The following is a 24486-nucleotide window of genomic DNA, read 5'->3' as shown; positions in this document are numbered from 1 at the left end:
CTGCTTCTTTAGACTGTGAGTCATATGGCATTTATTTTGCTGCTTTGAAACGTTGCATGTGAATTTTAATTAAAAAAATTTTTTTTCTTACTTATTTATTTGACAGACAGAGAGAGATCCCAAGTAGACAAAGAGGCAGGCAGAGAGAGAGAGGGAAACAGGCTCCCCATGGAGCAGAGAGGGACTCGATCCCCAGGACCCTGAGATCATGACCTGAACCGATGGCAGAGGCTTTAACCCACTGAGCCACCCAGGTGCCCCGTGAATTTTAATTTTAATTCACATGCAACGTTTTAAAGTTTGAAGCTTCTTTGTCTGATAATCTCCCATGTGTAGTGTTAGAAAATTGGCACCAAAGAGAGGGTCATCTAAAGGTTCTAGATTTTCATTTCTGAGAGCAGCACGCAGTGCTTTTGATGAAGAATGTTCATCCCTTAAATCCACCCACACCCATTGAAAGTCATTTCCACATTTTGCGTATTCCTAACTCTGTTTGGCATATTGCATTCTGTTTCACCATTGACTTCTTGGGCCAATGGTCAGTGACTAGTTTCTTGGTTATCAGAGTCCTCTTTTAAAGCTTCCCAGGTCTCTTAAAGAATTAAATTGATTCTAATGGAGCTACTGAAATGGTATGTTCTTTATGGAAGGTAAGGTGGGGATTTAAGAGGAATGAAACTTTCATATGGGAGTTGGCTGAAGTAAGAAAATTAACTTTTAAAACTAACTAACCTTCTTTCTTTTCTTTCCTTTTCTTTTCTTTTCTTTCAGTTTTATTTATTTGATAGAGATGCAGTGTGATAGGGAACACAAGCAGGGGAAGCAGGAGAGGGAGAAGCAGGCTTCTCGCAGAGCAGGGAGCCTGACGTGGGGTCCTGGGATCATGATCTAAGTGGAAGGCAGACACTTAACTGAGCCACCCAGGCGCCCCAAAACACTACTTCTCTGGAGGGCATTTTATTAAAAATATTAAGTATCTTTATTTATTTATTAAATATTTTTATTTATTTGAGCGCAAGCTCAAGAGCACGAGCTGGGAGAGGGGCAGTGGGAGAAGCAGACGCAGGGAGCCCCAAGATTCTGAGATCATGACCTGAGCTGAAGGCAGATGCTTACCTGACTTAGCCACCTAGGTGCCCCAGTGTCTATATTTATAGTTCACTGTAGTTCTTATAGTTTGTTGGGAGAGAGAACCAGTATATGAAATTCCTCTCACTTGATTGGAATCTTTATTTCCTGGTGTGCCTGTTTTTCTTTTGAATAACTAAGTGGATGAGAAAAAATTTCTTTTTTAACAGCTCCATGAGACAAGCAGTAGTACATTCATTTTACGGTGGAGGAAAATGAGAATAATACGTTGAGGCCACAGAGCTAGGGAGTCTCAGTGCTGGGACAATGCCCATGCCTCGTCAAGGCTCTGCTTTCCAGTGTTAATTTAAGCGCAGATGTTATTTGCCCTCAAATTATTAGTTGGCCCTATTAATTTTCTTCTTTCAAAGTAATTTATTGAAATACATATAAATAAAATACATATGCATATAAATATATGAATACATATATTTATAAATACAGGTAAAATACATATAAAGTGGACAGAATTTGATTTTTTTTTATAAATTTTTTTTTAAAGATTTATTTATTTGACAGAGAGAGATCACGAGTAAGCAAAGAGGCAGGCAGAGAGAGAGGAGGAAGCAGGCTCCCCGCTGAGCAGAGAGCCCGACGTGGGGCTCAATCCCAGGACCCTGAGATCATGACCTGAGCTGAAGGCAGAGGCTTAACCCACTGAGCCACCCAGGTGCCCCCAGAATTTGATTTTTATACATGTATACATTTGTCTAACAACCACCCAGATAGAAAATTAGAACACTTACGTAATTTGGCTTTTTATAAAATACTTATTTTTTAGAGCAGTTTTAAGTCTATAGCAAAATTAAATGTCAAGTATAGAGAGTTCCCATGTACCCTCTGACCCCCGCCTTCCCCAATAGCTTCTGTTATCAACATCCCACAGCAGAGTGGTACATTTGTTAGTCAGTGAACCGATGGTGACACATCATTATCACCCAAAGTCCATAGTTTATGTTAGGGTTCACTCTTGATATTGTACATTCCATAAAATGTTTTGACAAATGTGAAATGGCATGTATCCACCATTATAGTATACAGAATAGTTTGGCTGTCCTAAAATCCAGTGCGCTCCTTTTCATCTGTCCCTCTCTCCTGGCAACCACTAGTATTTTTTTTTTTTTATTAATTATTTTTGTTAACATATAATGTATTATTTGCCCTAGGGGTACAGGTTTGTGAATTGTCAGGCTTACACATTTCACAGCACTACCATAGCACATACCCTCCCTGATGTCCATCACCCAACCACCCTCTCCATACCACCCCTCCCCTCAGTTTGTTTTGTGAGATTAAGACTCTGTTATGGTTTGTCTCTGTCTTGATCCCGTCTTGTTTCATTTTTCCTTCCCTACCCCCCAATCCCCCCTCTCTGCCTCTCAAATTCCTCATATCAGGGAGATCATATGATAATTGTCTTTCTCTGATTGACTTTTTTTGCTCAGCATTATACCTTCTAGTTCCATCCATGTCGTTGCAAATGGCAAGATTTCATTCCTTTTGATGGCTGCATAGTATTCCATTGTATATATGGACCACATCTTCTTTATCCATTCATCTGTTGATGGACATCTAGGTTCTTTGCTTAGTTTGGCTATTGTGGACATTGCTGCTATAGACATTTGGGTGCATGTGCCCCTTCAGATCACTACATTTGTATCTTTAGGGTAAATACCTAGTAGTGAGATTGCTGGGACGTAGGATAGTTCTATTTTCAACTTTTTGAGGGACCTCCAAGCTGCACGAACTTGCATTCCCACCAACAGTGTAGGAGGGTTCCCTTTCTCCCCATCCTTTTCATCACCTGTCATTTCCTGATTTGTTAATTTTAGCCATTCTGACTGGTGTGAGATGGTATCTCATTGTGGTTTTGATTTGTATTTCACTGATGCCGAGTGATGTGGAGTACTTTTTCATGGGTCTGTCGGCAGTCTGGATGTCTTCTTTTGCAGAAATGTCTGTCCATGCCCTCTGCCCGTTTCTTGACTGGATTATTTGTTCTTTGGGCGTTGAGTTGATAAGTTCTCTATAAATTTTGGATACTAGCCCTTTATCTGATATGCCATTTGCGAATATCTTCTCCCATTCTGTCAGTTGTCTTTTGTTTTTGTTGCCTGTTTCCTTTGCTGTGCAAAAGCTTTTGATCTTGATGTCCCAATAATTCATTTTTGCCCTTGCTTCCCTTGCCTTTGGCGATGTTTCTAGGAAAAAGTTACTGCGGCTGAGGTCGAAGAGGTTGCTGCCTGTGTTCTCCTCAAGGATTTTGATGGATTCCTGTCTCACATTGAGGTCTTTCATCCATTATGAGTCTATTTTTGTGAACCACTAGTATTTTTACTGTTTTCATGGTTTTCCCTTTTCTAGAACGTCCTATAATTGGAATCATACAATATGTAGCCTTTTTAGATTGACTTCTTTCACTTAGTAATATGCATTTAAGGTTTCTCTGTGTCTGTAGAGCTTAATAGCTCATTGCTTTTGAGCTATATTTCTTTTTTTTTTTAAGAGAATATTCAGGATTTCCAAATTTATCAGAAAGTAAAGGTTTTATTGATTGATTGATTGATTGATTTTTTAAAGATTTTATTTATTTATTTGACAGACAGAGATCACAAGCAGGAAGAGAGGCAGGCAGAGAGAGAGGAGGAAGCTGGCTCCCCACTGAGCAGAGAGCCCGATGCGGGGCTCAATCCCAGGACCCTGAGATCATGACCTGAGCCGAAGGCAGAGGCTTTAACCCACTGAGCCACCCAGACGCCCCTTTTGAGCTATATTTCTAATATAGCTTTCTAATATTTCATTGTCTGAATGGACCACAGTTTATTTATCCACTCTCCTTTTGCTTATTTTATTTATTTATTTATTCTTTTTGTGAGAGTGCATACATTTGGGGGGGTAGAGGAGGAGCAAAAGGAGAGGGAGAGAGAATTTTAATTTTTTTAAAGATTTTTCTTTTCTTTTTTTTTTTTTTTAAGATTTTATTTATTTATTTGAGAGGCAGAGACTAAGGAAGAGAGAGGGAACACAAGCTGGAGGAGGGGCAGAGGAAGAGGGGTTAATAGGCTCCTTGCTGAGCAGAGAGCCCGATGTGGGGCTCAGTCCCAGGATCCCGGGATCATGAACTGAGCCAAAGGCAGACACTTAACCAACTGAGCCACCCAGGTGTCCCTAAGATTTTTATTTCTTTACCTGAGAGAGAGACAGAGCATGAGCATGAGCAGTGGGGAGGAGACGGAGAGGGAGAAGCAGAGTCCCCACCGAGCAGGGATCCCGAAATGGAGCTTGATCCTGGGCCCCCAAGATAATGACCTTAGCCAAAGGCAGATGCTTAACCAACTGAGCCACCCAGGTGCCCCCAGGGAGGGAGAGAATCTTAAGCAGACTCCAAGCCCAGCAGTGGAGCCTGTCACAGGCTTCATCTCATGACCCTGAGATCATGACCTGACGCTTAACTGATTGAACCAACCAGGCACCCCTCTCCACTCACCTTTTGAAGGACATCTTGGTTACTTCCAAGTTTTGGCGATTATAAATAAAGCCTCTATAAATCTCCATGTAGTAATTTTTTTTTATATACAAAATCTTGATGCTTGGTTTTTTGTTTTTTGTTTTTTTAAATGAACAGCTCTTTTTAAGAAGTAACATGGCATTTTGTATTTGTCATGAATTTAGACAAATGTTTAGATTCAGGACCAATTATAAAGTAGGTTAGATAGAGCTTTTTCTTTTTTTTTTTTTTTTTTAAGATTTTATTTCTTTGACAGATCACAAGTAGGCAGAGAGGCAGGCAGAGAGAGGAGGAAGCAGGCTTTCCGCGGAGCAGAGAGCCCGATGTGGGGCTTGATCCCAGGACCCTGGCATCATGACCTGAGCCGAAGGCAGAGGCCTAACCCACTGAGCCACCCAGGTGCCCTGAGCTTTTTCATTTTTGCTTTCGCTTTCATCTGCTTAGTTTCTTTGTGCTTTAGTTTCCTCATCTTTTAAATGTAGACAATGTTTCCTTTTCTTTTAAGCAGCTTTGTACCGTGGAATGATACCTGGGAAACTGGGCTGTGAGTAGGTACTTATTTTACCTGGGAAAATGTAATCTGTGCTGTTGGGCAAGCCTTATTATTGTACTGTGGCCTCTATTGAAATACTGTCTCTTGGGGGCTGCTGAAGGTCTACTTCTTGGAGCTGTTTGTAAAACTTCTTTATGGGAAAGGGGAGCCTGGGTGGCTCAGTGGGTTAAAGCCTCTGCTTGACAGGGAGCCTGCTTCCTCCTCTCTCTCTCTGCCTGCCTCTCTGCCTACTTGTGATCTCTGTCTGTCAAATAAATAAAATCTTCAACAACAACAACAACAAAATTCTTTTTTTTTTTTTTAAGATTTTATTTATTTATTTGACAGACAGAGATTTCAAGTAGGCAGAGAGAGAGAGAGGAGGAAGCAGGCTCCCCACTGAGCAGAGAACCCGATGCGGGGCTCGATCCCAGGACTCTGGGATCATGACCTGAGCCGAAGGCAGAGGCTTTAACCCACTGAGCCACCCAGGTGCCCCAACATTTTTATGGTAAAAATCCTTATCAAGAATCTGAGGGTGAGTGAGAAGACACCTACAAAGCATCAAGAGTTACTTTTAGGTAAAAGCACTTAGGGGTGTTAAAAACAAATCCATCTTTCCTTTAAGGATTTTATCTTTTCAAGTATAAGACTGTTGCTGGGTCATATCCACTGAACAAAGCAGGTCAGATTTCTGGTCTTCATGCAACCTGAGACTAAGATACAATCCTTCATAGGAAAAAGTTCAGATAATTCATTCTGCAGTTCCTCATTTGACTAAAAAGTCATAAAATCCAGGCAGGGGATTTTCTCCTCTCTGCTCGTCTGGGAGCCCTTTGGTAGCCATAGCCTTTGCTCTCCCTACACCCTGTCTGATTGCTCTATCTACTGAGGACTGTGTGAATAGCTCTGGTACACCAACAGCCTTGCTTTGCTGCTGTACTTTCTTCCCAGATCAGTTATTTTGTGTTTGTGTTTGTGTTCAGTTTTTCCTTTAAAAAAAGTTGAAATTTTGTCTAAACCAGTATAGTGAGTGGGGCCATATGGAGGCCTTGTATCTGCACTATAACATTGTTTTGGTAGTTGAAGTGATGTGAACAGGTTGTTCCCTTGCCAGGGTAGAGAATGGGAGAGAGTGGGAGAGCCTGAAGTTAGATTTATAACGCAAGTAACTGCCATAGGACTTAGATGTTGTGTTTTTCAGTTTTATTTATTTTAATTTTAATTTATTTTTTAAGGGGGGAGGAGGGACAGAGGGAGAAGGAGAGAGAGAATCTTAAGCAGGCTCCATGCCCAGTGCAGACCCTGAGATCATGACCTGAGCCGAAATCAAGAGTTGTATTCTTAACCAACTGAGCCACCTAGGTGCCCCAATTTTTTTTCTCTTACTTACTGATTACGGAAACATTTTCAAATGCTGTCCTCAGAAAGATTTTTCCTGACCGTGGATATATATATATATTTTTAAGATTTTATTATTTGACAGAGAGACAGTGAGAGAGGGAACACAAGCAGGGGAGTGGGAAAGGCAGCAGCAGGCTTCCTGCTGAGTAGGGAGCCTGATGCGGGGCTCAGTCCCAGGACCCTGGGATCATGACCTGAGCCGAAGGCAGACGCTTAATGACTTAGCCACCCAGGTATCCCTGACTATGGATATTGATGCTGGTTTTGGGGGGGAATTTGAAACCCTCAACAATTATATTCCCACACTTGAAAATATTGTGAAGGTTTCCAGGATACCGTGCTTTCCACAGATGAGATAGCTATAGAATCTTAGACATTTTTTACAGTGTGGGGAGGATGCCCTCCATCCTCGCTTTCAGTTTTCTGAGGATAGAAACTGTGTTTGTCTTAGTACAATATTTGTTCTGCAGGGTCTCAACATACATACTTGATTATATATTTTTAAATGTTTTTTGCAGATTTTATATTAATGGTCCCTGATTGATTTGGAGACTTTATAGTTGCTGTTTGATCACAAACTTGATTTATTGGAGAGTATTTTGAAACTTATTTATAAAGATTCTGCTTGGGGGCTTCTGGGTGGCTCAGTGGGTTAAGCATCTGCCTTCGGCTTCGGTCATGATCCTGGAGATCTCAGACTGAGTCCCGCATTCATCTCCCTTCTCGGTGGGGAGTCTGCCTCTTCGTCTTACTCTCCCTTTGTTCTCTCTCTCTCTCAAATGAATTAGGAAAATTAAAAAAAAAAAAACAAACAAGATTCTGCTCAGCCGGAGGATGCTGAATGGGTCAGGGCCAAGTAGCACACTAGATACTTTAGGCAAGCACACGATGTGCATAGGCTGTTTTGGTTTTTTATATTCTGCCTGAAAGTTCAAGTGATCTCTTTAGCATAAAACATAGAATGAATGCTAAGTAGTTTCTACTGTGTTTGGGAAGATGTATTATAAAACATGTGGTTGTGTTAGTTATTTCATGAGTGTCTCCAAAGAAAGCTGTCTTTGGCCTCAGGGAGCCAGATATTAAGCTTGAGTAACTTCCCAAAGCAGAGCATATCAGGCAGGGCTGCTTGGACCCTTCAGCGTGTGAACTTGGCTGTTTACAGTGTTGTATTAGTTTTCATTGGAAGAATTGTGAATAAAGCAGAGGTGTGTGGATTTTATGTAGATAATAAAATTTCTCACTTTCAGTCTGTGCTACTTAGCCTTTTCAACTCGTTGAAACAACTGTCGGTGTCCATTTGGGAGGCAAAAACCACATAGGAATTTGAACAAGTAATGTTTAAATATTTATTTGCTGAGAGAGAGAGACAGGGAGAGAGAGTGGGCGCTTGCACAGGCAGAGGGAGGGGAAGCAGACTGTGCTGAGTGCGGAGCAGCTTCACGACCCGGTGATCCTGACCTGAGCTGAAACCAAGAGTTGGATGCTTAACTAACTGAGCCACCCTGGCACCTCGGAACAGGTAAAGTTTAATACAAGAATTGTTATAACTATAACGGGATTGGAGTAATGAGAGATTGGCTAGTAAAAAGTAGAGAGAACTCTAAGTTGTATAGGAATAGCATATGTAGGAGCAGCCGTTAGCCCTAGGGCTGATAGGGAGCGCTTGAGGAAGCCCAGGGCCGAGATCCATGTCTTGGGGGAAAGGGGGTGGTCATGCCTAACTGGATGGCAGAGAAAGTTATCGTGGTTCCACACTGGGAGAATATGCTGGGAGTCTATCTTCTAGGATGTTAGAGAAAGGCATTTATGGAGAGGAGTCTTCCTGGAAACACTCTGCTACAAAACTGCCTGAGTGAGGTGTCAGAGGAAGCTGCTGGCCACTGTGTACTGCTGACCATGATGCACTGTGGGAGTCAGCCACCCACCAGAGGCTAAGCACAGAGGGGAGCTCACTGGGTGTCGGCCTGGTGAGAGGAGCATACTAGACCCAGGTGGAAAAAGAAGGCTTTTCTTTTTTCTTTCTTTCCTTTTTTTTTTTTTTGAAGATTCCATTTACTTATTTTGAGAAAGAGCTCATGAGTGAGTGGAGGGGCAGAGGTAGAGGGAGAGAGAATTTTAAGCAGATTCCATGCTGAGCACAGAGCCTGACTCTGGGCTCCATCCCACAACTATGAGATCACGACCTGAGCTGAAATCAGTCAGGAGTCTGATGCTTAACCGGCTGAGCCTCCTAGGTGCCCCAAAACCTTTTCCTTTTTGCAGAATCTCTCTGTTGTCTTCCAACAAAGCTAAATATCAGCTGGCAAAGGAAAAATATTTAATGGGTCCAGCTCCATTTTTGCAGAGCTGGGTTTAGAGCCAAGAGATAATACACTGATAACTGGAAGCTGCTGTTTGTCAGAGTTAATACAGATAAGCTGTTAATAATTTTATTTTTAAAGTTTAAAAAAAATTTATTCATTTGTGAGAGAGATTGAGAGAGAGAGAAAACAAGTAGTGGAGAGGGGCAGAGAGCAAGAGAGAAACAGTCTCCCAGCTGAGCAGGAAGCCTGATGCCAGGCTGGATCCTAGGACCAGATCACGACCCAGATTGCTACCACCTGTGTTTTGTATTTGTTTTAATATGGGGATTAATTTAAAATGCTCTTCTGTTCTAGCCAGAGACAACAACTGCTTTGAATTTTGTCATCATAGATTAGTTGGCCAGTTAAAATTTCATATAAATGGAATAATACTGGGGTACCTGAATGGCTCATTCAGTTAAGTGTCCAACTCTTTTTTTTTTTTTAAAGCCAGGCCGCATTTTTTTTTTTTTTTAAGATTTTGTTTATTTATTTGACACAGAGAGAGAGAGAGAGAGATCACAAGTAGGCAGAGAGAGAGGAGGAAGCAGGCTCCCCGCTGAGCAGAGAGCCTGATGCGGGGGCTTGATCCCAGGACCCTGAGATCATGACCTGAGCGGAAGGCAGCGGCTTAACCCACTGAGCCACCCAGGTGCCCCAAGTGTCTAACTCTTGGTCTCACCTCAGGTCTTGAGCTTAAGGTCGTGAGTTCAAGCCCTTATGTTGGGGTCCATGCTGGGTGTGGAGCCTACTTAAAAAAAAAAAGAAGAATATTATATGGAATAATACTGTTGTGTACTAAATAATACTAAAAGGTATCATACTCTCGTGTAAAGCTTCTTTCACACATTTTAATGTTTTGGGAATTTATTCATGCTGTTGTTTGTATCAGTAGTTCATTCCTTTTTATTGCTTTGTAGTATTTCATTGCATGAACATTCCAGTTTAACTGTTATGTTGATGGACATCTGGGCAGTTTCCAGTGTTTGACTTATGAATAAAGACTTTTTCTCTTTTTTTAAGGTTTTGTTTGTTTATTTGACAGAAGGCTTACAAGCAGAGGGAGGGGGAGGGAGAAGCAGGCTCCCCACTGAGCAGGGAGCCAGCTGGGGCTTGATCCCTGGACCTGGAGATCTTGACCTGAGTGGAAGGCAGATACTTAACTGACTGAGCCACCCAGGCACCCCTGTGAGTAAAGCTTCAGTGAACATTTTGCACAAGTGTTCTTGGGGCCATATACATTCATTTCTCTTGGGGAATAGGGAGGTAGAAGGAAATAGAACTGCTGGATCATAGGGTAGATGTATTCTAATTTTATAAGAAACTTTTAATACCTTTTTCAAAATGGTTGTATCATTTTACTGTTCCACCAGTAATGTATGAGAGTTGTGATTGTTCCATATCCTCAGCAACATGCAGTGTGTTGTCAGTGGTTTTAATTCTAACCATATTCCTGGAAGTATTGTGATACCTCATTGTGCTGTTAATTTGCATTTACCTGATTACTACTGATGTTGAGAACTTTTTCTTTTACTTCATGGTCATTTGTATAGCTTCCTTTGTGAAGTACTTGTTCAAATCTTTTGCCCATTTAAAAGAAAGTGGAGCTGTTAATGTTTTTATTTTTATTTATTTATTTTTTTAAAGAGATCAGATCAGCTTTATTCAATGATTCATGAATAGGGCAGCTTCCAGCTAACAAATAGAAGGGTGCTCCAAAGAGTCATACCTGTTAATGTTTTTAAAAGTGAGGTATAATAGGGCGCTTGGGTGGCTCAGTTGTTAAGCATCTGTCTTTGGCTCAGGTCATGATCCCAGGGTCCTGGGATCGAGCCCCACATCACACTTCCTGCTCAGCAGGAAGTCTGCTTCTCCCTCTCCCACTGCTTATGTTCCCTCTCTGGCTGTCTCTCTCTGTCAAATAAATAAAATCCTTAAAAAGAATATGAGGTTTAGGAGATGCTTATATAGAATACCAGTCAGGTACATGTTTTGTGAATATTTTCTTTCAGTCTGGGGTGGCCTGCCTATTTAATTTTCTTACAGGTATATTTTAAAATAAGAAGTTTTCAGTTTTGTTAAAGTCTGATTTATCAGTGTTTTCTTTTATGGTTATCGTCTTTTGTTGTGTCTGAGGAACCCTTGCCTACCTCTCAATGTTGGAGATTTCTCCTGTGTTTTCATCCAGAAGTTGAAGAGTTTTAGTTTTTACATTTAGGTCTCTGATCCACTTGGAATTCATTTCTGTGTATTCTGTAAGATTGGGGTTGAGGTTAATTTTTCTCCCATATCAATAACTTCTTGTTCCAGTACCAGCACCATTTGCTAAAAAGACTTGTGTATTTGTTATCTGTTGACTCCAAAACTTAGCAGTTTAACAGTAAACACTGCCTCAGTTTCTGAAGATCAGAAACTTAGGTGTGACTTAGCTGGGTGGTCCTAGCTCACAGTCTCTCATGAAGTTGCAGTTGAGATGTCTTCTGGGACTGCAGTCATCTGAAGGCTTGCCTAGAACTAGAGGGTCTGTTTCCAAGATGACTTACGTGGCTTTTGGCAGGTGGCCTCAGTTCCTTGACATGTGGGCTCTCTGAGTATCCTCATGACATGCAGTTATCTCCCCCAGAATAAACGGCTCAAGACAAAGTGAAGAGGATGCCTCTTAATGACCTAGTCACTGACTGTTCCTTTTTTAACATTTTTTTTATTTGCTTCAGAGAGAGAGTATGCAAGTATGAGCAGGGGGAGGGGCAGAAGGGGAAGCAAACTCTCCCCGCTGAGCAGGGAGCCGGATGCGTGGTTCTGATCCCAGGACCCTGTAGTCATGACCTGAACTAAAGCTTTAGTTTAGTGGTCCATGACCTGAACTAAACTTAACTGACTGAGCCACTCAGGCATCTCCAGACTGTTACTTCTGCCATATTACATTCTGTTCCTTAGTACCGACTCACTCAGTCCAGCCCATACTCAAGGTGAGGAGAGAAGCAGACTCTGCCATTTGGGGGGAGGACTGTTGAAACACTTGAAGGTTAAAAACTACCACAACTTGCTCTCTCCATTTATTTTTTTATTTTTATTATTTTTTAAAGATTTTATTTATTTATTTGACAGAGATCACAAGTAGGCAGAGAAGCAGGCAGAGAGAAGGAGGGGGACGCAGGCTTCCTGCTGAGCAGAGAGTCCAATGCGGGGCTCCGATCCCAGGATGCTGGGATCGTGACCCGAGCTGAAGGCAGAGGCTCCAACCCACTGAGCCATCTGGGCGCCCCTCTCCATTTATTTAAAAAAAAATTTTTTTTTTTTAAGATTTTATTTATCTCAGAGAGAGAGACAGCAAGAGAGGGAACACAAGCAGGGAGAGTGGAAGATGGAGAAGCAGGCTTCCCACCGAGCAGGGAGCCCCATGCAGGGCCCGATCCCAGGACTCTGGGATCATGACTTGAGCCGAAGGCAGATGGTTAATGACTGAGCTACTGAGGCGCCCCTACTTGTTTTTTTCTGTTTTAAGTAATATCTATACCCAACTCAGACTCACAAACCTGAGATCAAGAGTCACACACTCTTCCCAACCATCTAGGCGTTCCTGATGCACAAAAGGTTTTAATTTTGATGAAGTCCGATTTATCTGTTTTTTCTTTTCTGGCCTGTACTTTTGTTGTCATAGCTAAGAAATCATTGTCAGGGTGCCTGGGTGGCTCAGTCAGTTAAGGAAGGGTGTGCCTTCATCTCAGGCCATAATCCCAGGGTTCTGGGATCAAGCCCCTCCTTGGAAATCCCTGCTCAGCAGGGAGTCTGCTTCTTTCTCTCTCCGTGTGTGCTTTCTCTCTTTCTCTAGCTCTCATTCTCTCTCAAATAAATAAAATTGTTATTTAAAAATAAAAATATAGGGGCGCCTGGGTGGCTCAGCCGTTGGGCATCTGCCTTCAGCTCAGGTCATGATCCCAGAGTCCTGGGATGGAGACCCGCATCGGGCTCCCTGCTCAGCTGGAAGCCTGCTTCTCCAAGACTCTCACACTCCCCTAGCTTGGGCTTCCTCTCTTGTGCTCTCTCTCTGTGTCAAATAAGTACATAAAATCTTGAAAAAAAAAAAAAATCCATCATTGTCATATCCAAGGTCACTAAGTATCCCGTTGTGTTTTCTTCTAAGAGTTTTATAATTTAAGTTTATAAGTTTAGGTGTTTGATCCATTTTGAATTAATTTTTGTATATGATGTGAAGTAATGCTCTAACTTTACTCTTGCATGTGGCTGTTCAGTTTCCCCCCGCACCACCTGTTGAAAAAATTGTCCTTTCCCCATTAAATAGTCTTGGCACCCTGGTTGAATATCATTTGACCGTATGTGCAAAGGTTTTATTTCCGGGCTTCCTATTCTATTGCATTCTATATGTCTCTTTTTATGCTCGTACCACACTCTTTTTGATTATAGTAGTTTTGCAGTAAGTTTTAAAATCAGGAAATGTGATTCCTTCAGTTTTGTTGTTTAGGAATTTTGGCTTTTCGGGATCCTTTGAGATTCCCTATAAATTTCTGGAGAGGTTATTTATTTTGTTTGTTCATTTTTAGATATCTGCAGCAATTGCCATTGGTTTTTTGTTAGGGATTACATTCAGGGTGTAGATCTCTTGGGGTAGTATTGTCATCTTAATGATATTAAGTCTTCCAATTTATCAACGTACGATGTTTTTTCATTTATTTGGGTCTTTAATTTCTTTAGAAGTCTTCTGTAGTTTTCAGAATACAAGTTTTTCAACTCCTTAGTTAAATTGATTCTTCGCCATTTTCTTTTCTTTTTTTAAAAAAGATTTTATTTATTAGAAAGAGTGAGCAAGAGAGCGAGCTCAGCGGCACCTGGATGGCTCAGTGGGTTAAGCCTCTGCCTTCGGCTCAGGTCATGATCTTTGTTTGGGTCCTGGGGTCCAGCCCCGCATCAGGCTCTCTGCTCGGTGGGGAGGCTGCTTCCCCTTCTCTCTCTGCCTGCCTCTCTGCCTACTTATGATCTCTCTCTGTCAAATAAATAAATAAAATATTTTTTTTTAAAAAAGGGAAAAAGAGAGCGAGCACAAGCAGTGGGAGGGGCAAAGGGAGAGGATAAAGCAGACTCCTTGCTAAACGGGGAGCCTGACTCGGGCCTGGAGTCGGGGCTTGATCCCAGAATCCTGGGATCCTGACCTGAACTGAGGGTAGCAGCTTAACTGGCTGAGCCACCCAGGTGCCTTCATTCTTTTTGATACTATTGTAAATGGATTGTTTTCTTAATTTCCTTTTCAGATTGTTCACTGCTAGCCTATAGAAATGCAGCCGATTTTCGTGTGGCAATTTTGTATCCTGCAAATTTCCTGAATGTTTTTTATTACCTCTAACAGTGGTTTTGTGTGTATATGGGTAATTTGGGGGTTTTCTACATATAAGATTGTGTTTTCTGTAGACAGTTAACTCTTAATTCAAATGCCTTTTATTATTTTTTTTCATTTTCTCTGTCAAGAACTTCCCTTGTAATTTCTTTGACCTGTTAGTTGTTTAAGGGTATATTGTTTAATTTCCACAGATTTGTGAATTTTTCAGTTTTTTTTTTTTTTTTAAATTTTATTTATTTGACAGACAGAGATCTCAAGTAGGTTGGAGAGGCAGGCAGAGAGAGAGAGAAGAGGAAGCAGGCTTCCCGCTGAGCTGAAAGCCCGACACGGGGCTCGATCCCAGGACCCTGGGACCATGACCTGAGTCGAAGGCAGAGGCTTAACCCACTGAGCCATCCAGGTGCCCCTCAGTTTTCTTTTTATTGCCTTCCAGGATATAGAATTCTTAGTTGACAGTATTTTCTTTCAGGACTTTAAATATGTCATCCCACTGCCTTCTGGAGGATTCTGGAGAGAAACCAGCTGTTAATCTTAGTGAGAATCTCTAGTACAGTAGGAGTTGCAGCTTCTCTCTTGTTGCTTTAAATATTCTCTTTGTCTTTGGGGTTCAATGGTTTAATCTAATCGTGTGTTTTTGTTTTATAATGTGTCTGGGTTAATCCTCAAAGAAGGGTTCATTAGGCTTCTTTCACATGTATATTCATGGCTTTTCTCAGGTTTGAAAAGCTTTTGGCTCCTATTTTTTCACATTTTTTTTTCCTGCCCTTGATTTTGTCTCTTCTCTTTCTGTAATGCATATATTATTATATTTGGTCGCGTCCCACAGGTCCTTCAGACTCTACTTGTGGCGTGCGTGGGTGGCTCAGTTGGTTAGGCATCTGCCTTCAGCTCAGGTTGTGATTCCAGGGTTCTGGGATCTATTCCCAAGTTGGGCTCCATACTCAGCAGGGAGTCTGCTTCTCCCTTTCCCTCTGCTCCTCCCCCTGCTTGTGCTCTCTCTCCCAAATAAGTAAATAAAATAAAAACAAAGAAAAGACTCTTTACTTTTCATTAGTTTTTGTTTTTGATTTTTTTGCCTCCCAGGTTGAATAATTTCAGTTGTTTTATCTTCAAGTTCACTTATACTTCTTTTTGCTCAAATCTATAGTTGAACCCCATTAGTGAATTTTTCATCAGTTATTGTACTTTCTTGTTTTGAGATATTGAAGAATTTGTTTTGTCCTTTTTAAAATTTTTCTCTTTATTGGTATTTTCATTTTGTTCATGCATCATTTTCCTGAATCCCTTTGACCATGGTTTCCTTTAGTCCACCGAATGTATTTAAGACAGTTTATTTAATGTCTTTGATCAATAATAATTCCAGTGTTTTTGCTTCCTCAGGAATTTTTTTTTTAGCCTTTTCTTTTTCTTGGGAGTGGTCATTAATTTTCTGTTTGTTTTGTAATTTTTAAATTAAAACTGGACATTTGAGTATTATGTTGTAATTTTACAAATCTGATTCTCCCACTTCACAGTGATTGCTCGTTTTTGCTCCTTGAGTGTTAGAGACTTCTATTTGTGGCTTTTTCAAACTAATATTGGAAATGTGTGTCTATTTCTGTTTCATGATCTCTGCAGTTAGACAGTGACCTGATAAAGATTTCTTTAAATGACAAGCTCCCATAAGGGGAAGAAAGTAAAAACAAGGACTATCCTCTTAAATGCTCCTAGAAGCTGCTTCAGCCAGTGAGTATTGAAAGCCACGGTTACTGGCCTCTGCCTGCTCCTCATTGATCAAAAGCAGCCATCATCAATCGGAATACATATTTGGAGGACAAGGTCTTTATTGCCCATCCTAGCCTCCAGCAAGCCTCACCAGAAACGAGGGCAGCCCTCCCATTGCTTCTTGCCCTAGGGTTGGAGGTTGGGTAGTTGATAAACAAAAGGCCGAAGTTTACCAGAATTCACCAGCCTCTTCAAGTTCTACCTTGGAAGCGGCATGATTTCCAGCTACACTCCAGGGTTCCAAAAGTTACTTTAGACAGTTCCTCCAAATTCAGTAGTTGTTTTAGTGAAAGGGTGGATTCCTGGAGCTTCCTACTCTGCCATTTTCATGAAGTTACCCCAGTGAATTTTTAAATTTTTGTTCTCTTTCTTTCGGCCTGAGGGTGGGGGAGGGGGCAGAAGGACAGGGAGAGAGCGAATCCCAAGCAGGCTCCAAACCTAGCACAGAGCCTGATATGGGGCTTGATCTCACAATCTTGAAATCATGACCTGAGCTGGAATCAACAATTGGATGTGTAACTGATTGAGTCACCCAGGTGCCCCTAATTTTTGTTTTCTAATTGTTGCTGATAGCATATAAAAATATAATTGAATTTTGTATACTGGCTTTTTGTATCCTGTCTTTGCTAAATTCACATATTAGTTTTACAAGTTGTTTTGTAGATTCCTAAGTATTTTCTTTGTAAACAATCAGGTTATCTATGAATTGAGAAAGTCTTATTTCTTCCTTTCTGGTCATTATGCTTTTTATTTCTTTTTTCTTATTGTACTGGCTCATAAGTGTTGAGTAGAAATAGTAAGAATGGACATCTTTGTCTTATTTTGATTATATGAGGGAAACATTCAAAATTTCACATCGATTATGAGGTCAGCTCTAGGTTTTTCAAGTTTTTCATAAGCGTCCTTTATCGGTGAGGACATTTCCTTCTACTTTTAGTTAGAAGTTTGTGAGTTTTTTTTTTTTTTTAAGATTTTATTTATTTGACAGAGATAACAAGTAGGCAGAGAGGCAGGCAGAGAGAGAGGAGGAAGCAGGCTCCTTGCTGAGCAGAGAGCCTGATGCAGGGCTCTATCCCAGGACCCTGAGATCATGACCCGAGCCAAAGGTAGAGGCTTTAACCCACTGAGCCACCCAGGTGCCCCTAATCTGTGAGTTTTTAATCATAAATGGGTGTTGAATTTTGTTGAGCTTTTTTCTTTATATATTGAGGTTATATATATATATTTTTTATATATATATATATAAATATATAATTAAATAAATAAATATATATATTTTTTTATATATTGAGGTTGAGCTTTTTTCTTTATATATTGAGATATGATCTATGGTTTTATTTCTCATACTTCTGTAAATAAGATGAATTACATTGATTCTTCAGATATTTCATCAACCTTGCATTCCCCACTTTGTCATGATACATTACTCTTTTTATATATATCACTGGATTTGTTTTACTAAAATTTTTTTTGAAGGATTTTTTGTGTCTGTTCATGAAGGATATTGGTTTATAATTTTTTTCTTTTGTATGTATGTATGTTTTGGGTAATTTTGTTATCAAGGATAACTGACTTCTTAAAACAATTGGAATGTGGTTTTTTTGCTCCCTGTTTTCTGAAAGAATTTGTGCAAGATTGGTGCTATTTCTTCCCTGAATGTTTGATAGAATTGACTAGTGAAAGTATGTGTCTGGAATTTTTACTTGTGGAAAGAGTTTTGATTCCATTTTCTGGCTAGATACAAGACAATTCAGATTTTATATTTTATCTTGTGTTAAGTTTTGTTAAGTTGTATTTTTCGAGGAGTTTGTCCATTTCGTTTGATTTGTTTAATTTATTGGCATACAGTTGCTCATATTATTACCTTATTCTTTTAAGACCCAGTGGATTAAGCCGCTGCCTTCGGCTCAGGTCATGATCTCAGGGTCCTGGGATCGGGCCCCGCATCGGGCTCTCTGCTCTGCGGGGAGCCTGCATCCTCCTCTCTCTCTGCCTGCCTCTCTGCCTACTTGTGATCTCTCTCTCTGTCAAATAAATAAATAAAATCTTAAAAAAAAAAATACCCTATGGGGTCTTTAGTGATAGAACTTTTTTCATCCCTGATAGTAGTATTTAATATGTTCTTTTTAGTGATCAGTTTCTCTAGAGGATTTATGAAATTTATTGATTTTTTTTTAAAGACCTACTTTTGACATTCTTAACCCCCCCTCTATTTTATTGAGACTGATTATGTCTTTATTATTTCCTTTCTTCTGCTTACTTTGGTCTTTTTCTAGCTTTTTTTTTTTTTTAAAGATTTTTTTTTATTTGTCAGAGAGAGAGAGGAGAGAATGCCCAAGGAGGGGGAGCGGCAGGCAGAGGCAGAAGGAGAAGCAGGCTCCCCGCTCAGCAGGGAGCCTGATGTGGGACTCCATCCAGGACCTTGGGATCATGACGGGAACTGAAGGGAGATGCTTAGCTGACTGAGCCACCCAGGTGTTGTCCTGGTCTTTTTCTAGCTTCTTAAGGAGAACCTTAAATCATTAATTTTATATTTCTAATACCTTAAAAGCTTAAAAATTTAAGCATTGGTTTAGCTGCATCAGTATAGCATATACTTTTATTTTCTCATATAATTCCTTATCCAAAAAAGTATCTAGGATACCCAGTTAAGAAATGGGCAGAAGACATGAATAGACATTTTTCCAAAGGAAACATCTGATGGCTAACAGACCCATGAAAAGATCCTCAATGTCACTCATCATCAGGAAAATACAAATCAAAATCACAATGAGATACCACTTCACACCTGTCAGAATGGCTAAAATGAAAAACATAGGAAACAACAGAAGTTGGTGAGGATACAGAGAAAGGGGAATCCTTTTACACTGTTGGTGGGAATGCAAACTGGTGCAGTCACTCTGGAAAACAGCGTGGAGGTTCCTCAGAAAGTTAAAAATAGAGCTACCCTATGACCCAGCAGTTGCACCACTAGGTATTTACCCAAAGGGTTAAAAAATACAGATTCAGAGGGATACGTGCATCCCAATGATATGTATCTACAATACTGAGCCACCAAAAAGAAGGAAATCTTGCCATTGACACTGATGTGCATGGAGCTACAGTGTATTATGCTGAGTGAAATAAGTCAGTTAGAGAAAGACAAATACCGTTTGATTTCACTTGTATATGAAATGTAAGAAACAAAACAAATGAACATATGGGAAAGAAGAAAACACAGGGAAGCAAACCATAAGAGACTCTAACAATAGAGAACAAATTGAGGGTTGATGGAGGGAAGTGGGTGGGGGGTGGTTATTAAGGAGGGCACTTGTTATAATGAGCACTGGGCATTATATTTAAGTAATGAATCATTAAATTCTTCCTAAAACCAATATTACAGTATATGTTACTTAACTATAGTACCTAACTAGAATTTAAGTAAAAATTCAGAAAGGAAAAAAAAAAAGTACCTAGGACAGATAGTCTCAAATCTTGACAGAGATTTGAGAGTTTTGACAGAGATTTGTCAGTTCTTGACAGAGAAAATAGTTGAATTGGTGTATTGAAGGATTAACAACTTGTTAATCATGAGATTGATGTTTGCCTCCAGGTTGAGTTCCACTCTTTTTCTTTTTCACGTGTTCCTGACTCCCAGAATCCTGAGAGTTCTACATGTTCAGGCTCAGTTCCTTATGTCACGTGAAGGTCAGGGAAGGAAGCTGAGAGAGCAGAGAGATTTGGGACCCACTCTTATGGAATGATGTTTCTTTGGAGACATCTCTGCGCTTACCTAAGTTGGGACATTGTTGATGGGTTTACGTGGATGAAAGTTGGTCCCTCTCTATTTTGAACTCTGTGCTGTCTATGGGGTTGTTCGAAGTATTTTCTGATGTTTAAAGCTGTTTTTTAGAGCATGTGCACACATTAGGCAGAGGGAGAATCTTTTTATTTTGGGTGGGGCCAGAGGGAGAGAATGTTAAGCGGGCTCCACATCTGGTACAAAGCACCACATGGGGCTCGATCTCACAATCCTGAGATCATCACCTCAGCCGAAATCAAGAGTTAGATGCCCAGCTGACTGAACCACCCAGGTGCCCCTAAATGTAGTCATTCTGATGTTTCACTGGAGGGTAGAAGACAGATGGAATGTAATCCGCTTGAAGCTTTCAAACTCTTGCATTTTGTGAGGCATTAAACAGGTCATTTACCTCTTTTTATAGGTTTTCCCCACACTCACTTTTCACATTGCTCATCTGCTTGTAGGTACCTGCTAATAAAGTCATAACCCAATAGATGTTCAGATATCTCATTGTTTCACCCCCGGTAGGATGTAGTTTTAAATGGAGGGAGGATCTGTCAGTTTTGTGCCCTTAAATCTGCTCATATTATTTTCTGAATGTGTGACTGTATGAGTAATTACGCTGTTTGGCCTTGATGGGGAGGGTCTCACAGGAGGCAGGAACATAGGATACCAAGAACCTAGGCCTTGGGGGAGACATCCTGAGTTGGTCACAGCCCATATGCGGAATGTACATAGCAGCAGGTTATCCCAAAAGAACAAAACTCAGTGGAGCTTTATTCTCTGGTGGACCCTTCATCGTTTCCCCCAGCTATAGCTGGAAACAGTCCAATGTCCTTGTCTGAGTAATCTGTTCTTTGATCATATTTTTAGATAATCTGTAGAGTAGTATAGCATCAAAATGTTTAAGTGTGTGATCTCACTACCAAAGAACAGTACTCTGGGTTGTAGCCATATCTTGATTTTTAGGTATATGCTGTCTCTTGGTGCATCTTTTAAAATAGTTCAGAATTCTGTGATTTAAAAACCCCTTTGGAGTTCTAACAGATTTGTGGTATCAGTGAGATACTACAAGAAAGACAGGAGCTACTTCATGGTTGCATGATTCCTTACTCTGGAGATTTTTCTTGTTTGAAGCTGGTAATCATTTTTAATGGGGGTGGTTCTAAATGAGGCCCCCAAGTAATCTAAAAAGCTCAGTGCTGTGACCAGAGTTTTGGGTTCCTCTCTCCTAGGTGTAAGAGGTTTTATTTCCACATTTTACCTCTTTCATCGCCGGACACATGTGAATATCCCTAGTGCACGGTAGCAGATTTGTAGCTGGAATGACCTCCAGTTACAAACCCAGTTATAGCTACTTGAAATGCTGGTGAGTGGCTCAGCAGGGAGCCTGCTTCCCTCCTCTCTCTCTGCCTGCCTCTCTGTCTACTTGTGATCTCTCTCTCTCTGTCAAATAAAAAAATTTTTTTTAAAGATTTTATTTATTTAACAGAGAGAGACATAGAGAACACAAGCAGGGGGAGTAGGAGAAGGAGAAGCAGGCCTCCCGCAGAGCAGGGAGCCCGATGTGGGGCCCTGGGATCACGACCTGAGCCAAAGGCAGACGGATAACGACTGAACCACCCAGGTGCCCCTCAAATAAGTAAAATCTTAAAAAAAAAAAAAAAATCAAGGTTGTGAGAACAGGCCTGGTACTGCCCCTCTGTATCTTTTTTTTCAGTTGTGCAGAAGCTTCTCTTCAGCTTTGGGTCTTCAGTGAGCTCAGTAGCATGAGATAAGTCCAGGAAGTTCCTCATTTCATATTTTAGCAGTTTAGTCTCATTTTAAGTGTTCTGTAGTTTTGGTTTTGTTTTTTAGAACACTTTTTTTTTTTAAGATTATTTATTTATTTATTTGACAGAGAGAGAGAGAGAGAGAGAGATCACAGTAGGCAGAGAGGCAGGCAGACAGAGAGAGAGGAGGAAGCAGGCTCCCCGCAGAAAGAGAGCCCGACGTGGGGCTGGATCCCAGGACCCTGGGATCATGACTGGAGACGAAGGCGGAGGCTTTAACCCACTGAGCCACCCAGGCATCCCTGGAACACTTTATCTTATCCTTTTACATGTGTACTTTCTAGGCTTGATGGTGTTTAGATTCACTTGTAAATGTGTGAGGCAGAAACTTACCTGGCTTAGATATGGGTCACCTGAAGAATTTAGTCCCAGCAGAGGGATTCCTGCAGCTTCTTGTTAAAGAATAATCCCACACAAACTGTGAGTAGGCGGTGTTTCAGGTGAGAAGGATGAGGCACCTTTCTGATTTTGGTGTTTTCTCATTTTGATTTCCCCTGTATCACTTTGGACCTATGTTCTTAAAATTTTGTCCTCAACCACCCCACCCCCCTCAACTCTTTGGAAGCACAGTTGAGACACTTACAAAAGGATCTCCCCCCTGACCCAAGTTTTTATTTATTTGACAGAGTACAAGCAAGGGGTAGCAGGAGAGGGAGATGAAGGTTCCCTGCTGAGCAGGGATCATGACCAGTGCCCAAGGCAGATGCTTGACCAACTGAGCCATCCAGGCACCCCAACACTTTTAAAAGGATCTTTACTGAAAATATGTATCTATATATCTGAGTAAGTGTTGGGTTTCTAGTCTTTAGAAATCTGGTAAAAAACAGGAAAGGGTATCACTGGATTCTGTCTTCTCTCTTTGTTCTAAATTAATTCTGTTCTGCCTGTTTCTTGATGGACTGGTACATTTCAGGCCTCCTGCCAAGTTTCCTTTTCTCCTTGCTCCCTGTTTGCTGTCTGCCTGATGTCCTCAGGACTATGCCACTGTGTCCCTTTCTCCTGGGATAGGACCCAAAAGTCTAAACAATCCTTCATCTCTTCTCTGAGGACAAACAAAAAAATAGATACCTTTAAACCTTTTTTTTTCTTTCTTAATTTCAAATGTCCCAGATTGCTCTAGGCTTCTGCACGGATTTCTGGTTTCTGGATTGATATGCCTGTCCCTGGTTAGCTCGGTAGGGCAGGCTCAGATTGGCAGCCCTGCGTACCTTGAGAACAGTCCTTGTATTTCCTTACTCCTCAAAGGCGAGTTTTGTGAGCAAGTGCTCGAAACAGTCCCCAGGATTGAGGGAAGGGGGATTGTTGTCTTTCCGTCACAAATACCTGATCTGTATCAGCACCTCTGGGCATATGTAAAAGCAAGACTGGACTTGAATTTAGGACATCAGTAGGTTCCCTTGGTTCTGTGCTTTAGAGAACAAAAGTGCTTTTGTGTTAGTTTTCTGCTTCAATTTTTTCCTCCATGAATTTGAGGGTATTTTGTTATCTTTTCCTGTCACAGTCCGTATCAATTTATTATTTCTAAAATTCGTTAGAAATAAGTGTTCACAAAGTCCAGTGCTCTGTAACCCAAGCTTTGTGTGGTGGTCCTCTCTATTGGAGTGACTTATGGGCCCATTGTGTTCTTTTCAATTAAGAATGATTTTGCTCTTTTGTCCCTTGGATCATATCAGAGTAAAGAGTAAACCAGAGATACGGTATTGCCAACATTTTACTTAGCATTCCTGACTTAACAAGTTTAATTTTCTAAAAAACTAAATTTCATATGACTTTTTTAAGGGCACGATACTTTGTCATTATGCTTTTAGTGCTTATGTGGCTCTGTTTTAAATTTTTTTTTTTTAAAGATTTTATTTAGGGGCGCCTGGGTGGCTCAGTGGGTTAGGCCGCTGCCTTCGGCTCAGGTCATGATCTCAGGGTCCTGGGATCGAGTCCCGCATCGGGCTCTCTGCTCAGCAGCGAGCCTGCTTCCCTCTCTCTCTCTCTCTGCCTGCCTGTCTACTTGTGATCTCTCTCTGTCAAATAAAAAAAAAGAAAAAAAAAAAACTTTAAAGATTTTATTTATTTGTTTGACAGAGAAATTACAAGTAGGCAGAGAGGCAGGCAGAGAGAGCGGGAAGCAGACTCTCTGCTGAGGAGAGAGCCCGATGTGGGCCTCTATCCCAGGACCCTGAGATCATGACCTGAGCTGAAGGCAGAGACTTAACCACTGAGCAACCCAGGCGCCCCAATTTTTTTTTTTAAATTTTAATTATTTTAAGTAAGCTCCATGCCCAGTGTGGGGCTTGAACCGACAACCCTGAGACTGAGTGTTGCATGCTCTACTGACTGTGTCAGCCAGGTGCCCCCAATTTGGGAAGAGGTAATAGAAATACTGGATTAATAAACCAGTTTTGAGGGATGCCTGGGTGGCTCAGTTGGTTGGGCGGCTGCCTTTGGCTGGGGTCATGATCCCAGCGTCCCGGGATCGAGTCCCGCATTGAGCTCCTTGCTCAGTGGGGAGTCTGCTTCTCCCTCTGCCTCTGCCTGCCACTCTGTCTGCCTGTGCTCACTCAGAAATAAATAAATACAATCTTTAAAAAAAAACAACAAACCAGTTTTGAGGAAATTTGCAAATATGCCTGTGTAGTGTGATGGCACCAGGTATGCTTCTCTTTACAAAAAGATTCATATCAAGCCTAAGTGCTTAATCTGAGACTATAAAAACATGTTGTCCATAGAATTTGAAATTCTAACCGAGCTTCTTAGAGTGCATGTCTGCTGATCTGCATTTCAAATGTGTCTGCTGATCTGCATTTCAAATGTGTCTGCCTGCCCCACTCTTGAACTTGGGGAGCAGGTA

The 24486-nt window shown here is 41.0% G+C and overlaps 1 protein-coding gene across 3 annotated transcripts in view; it reads left to right on the top strand.

The window, feature by feature from the left end:
- IP6K1 (inositol hexakisphosphate kinase 1) overlaps positions 1–24486 on the top strand; it is a 64746-nt gene that overhangs the window by 7789 nt on the left and 32471 nt on the right. Inside the window, exon 1 of one of the 3 annotated variants that reach the window (XM_045991522.1) lies at positions 8073–8091. The exons of the other annotated variants lie outside the window; for them this stretch is intronic. The gene's annotated coding sequence lies outside the window, so the exon portion shown is untranslated. Of the gene's footprint in view, positions 1–8072; positions 8092–24486 lie in introns of those variants that run through there. 3 annotated transcript variants of the gene reach the window in all.

Source organism: Meles meles, chromosome 20 (genome assembly GCF_922984935.1).
Source record: "Meles meles chromosome 20, mMelMel3.1 paternal haplotype, whole genome shotgun sequence".
Taxonomy (NCBI): domain Eukaryota; kingdom Metazoa; phylum Chordata; class Mammalia; order Carnivora; family Mustelidae; genus Meles; species Meles meles.
This window is presented reverse-complemented; position numbering and strand designations above follow the sequence as displayed.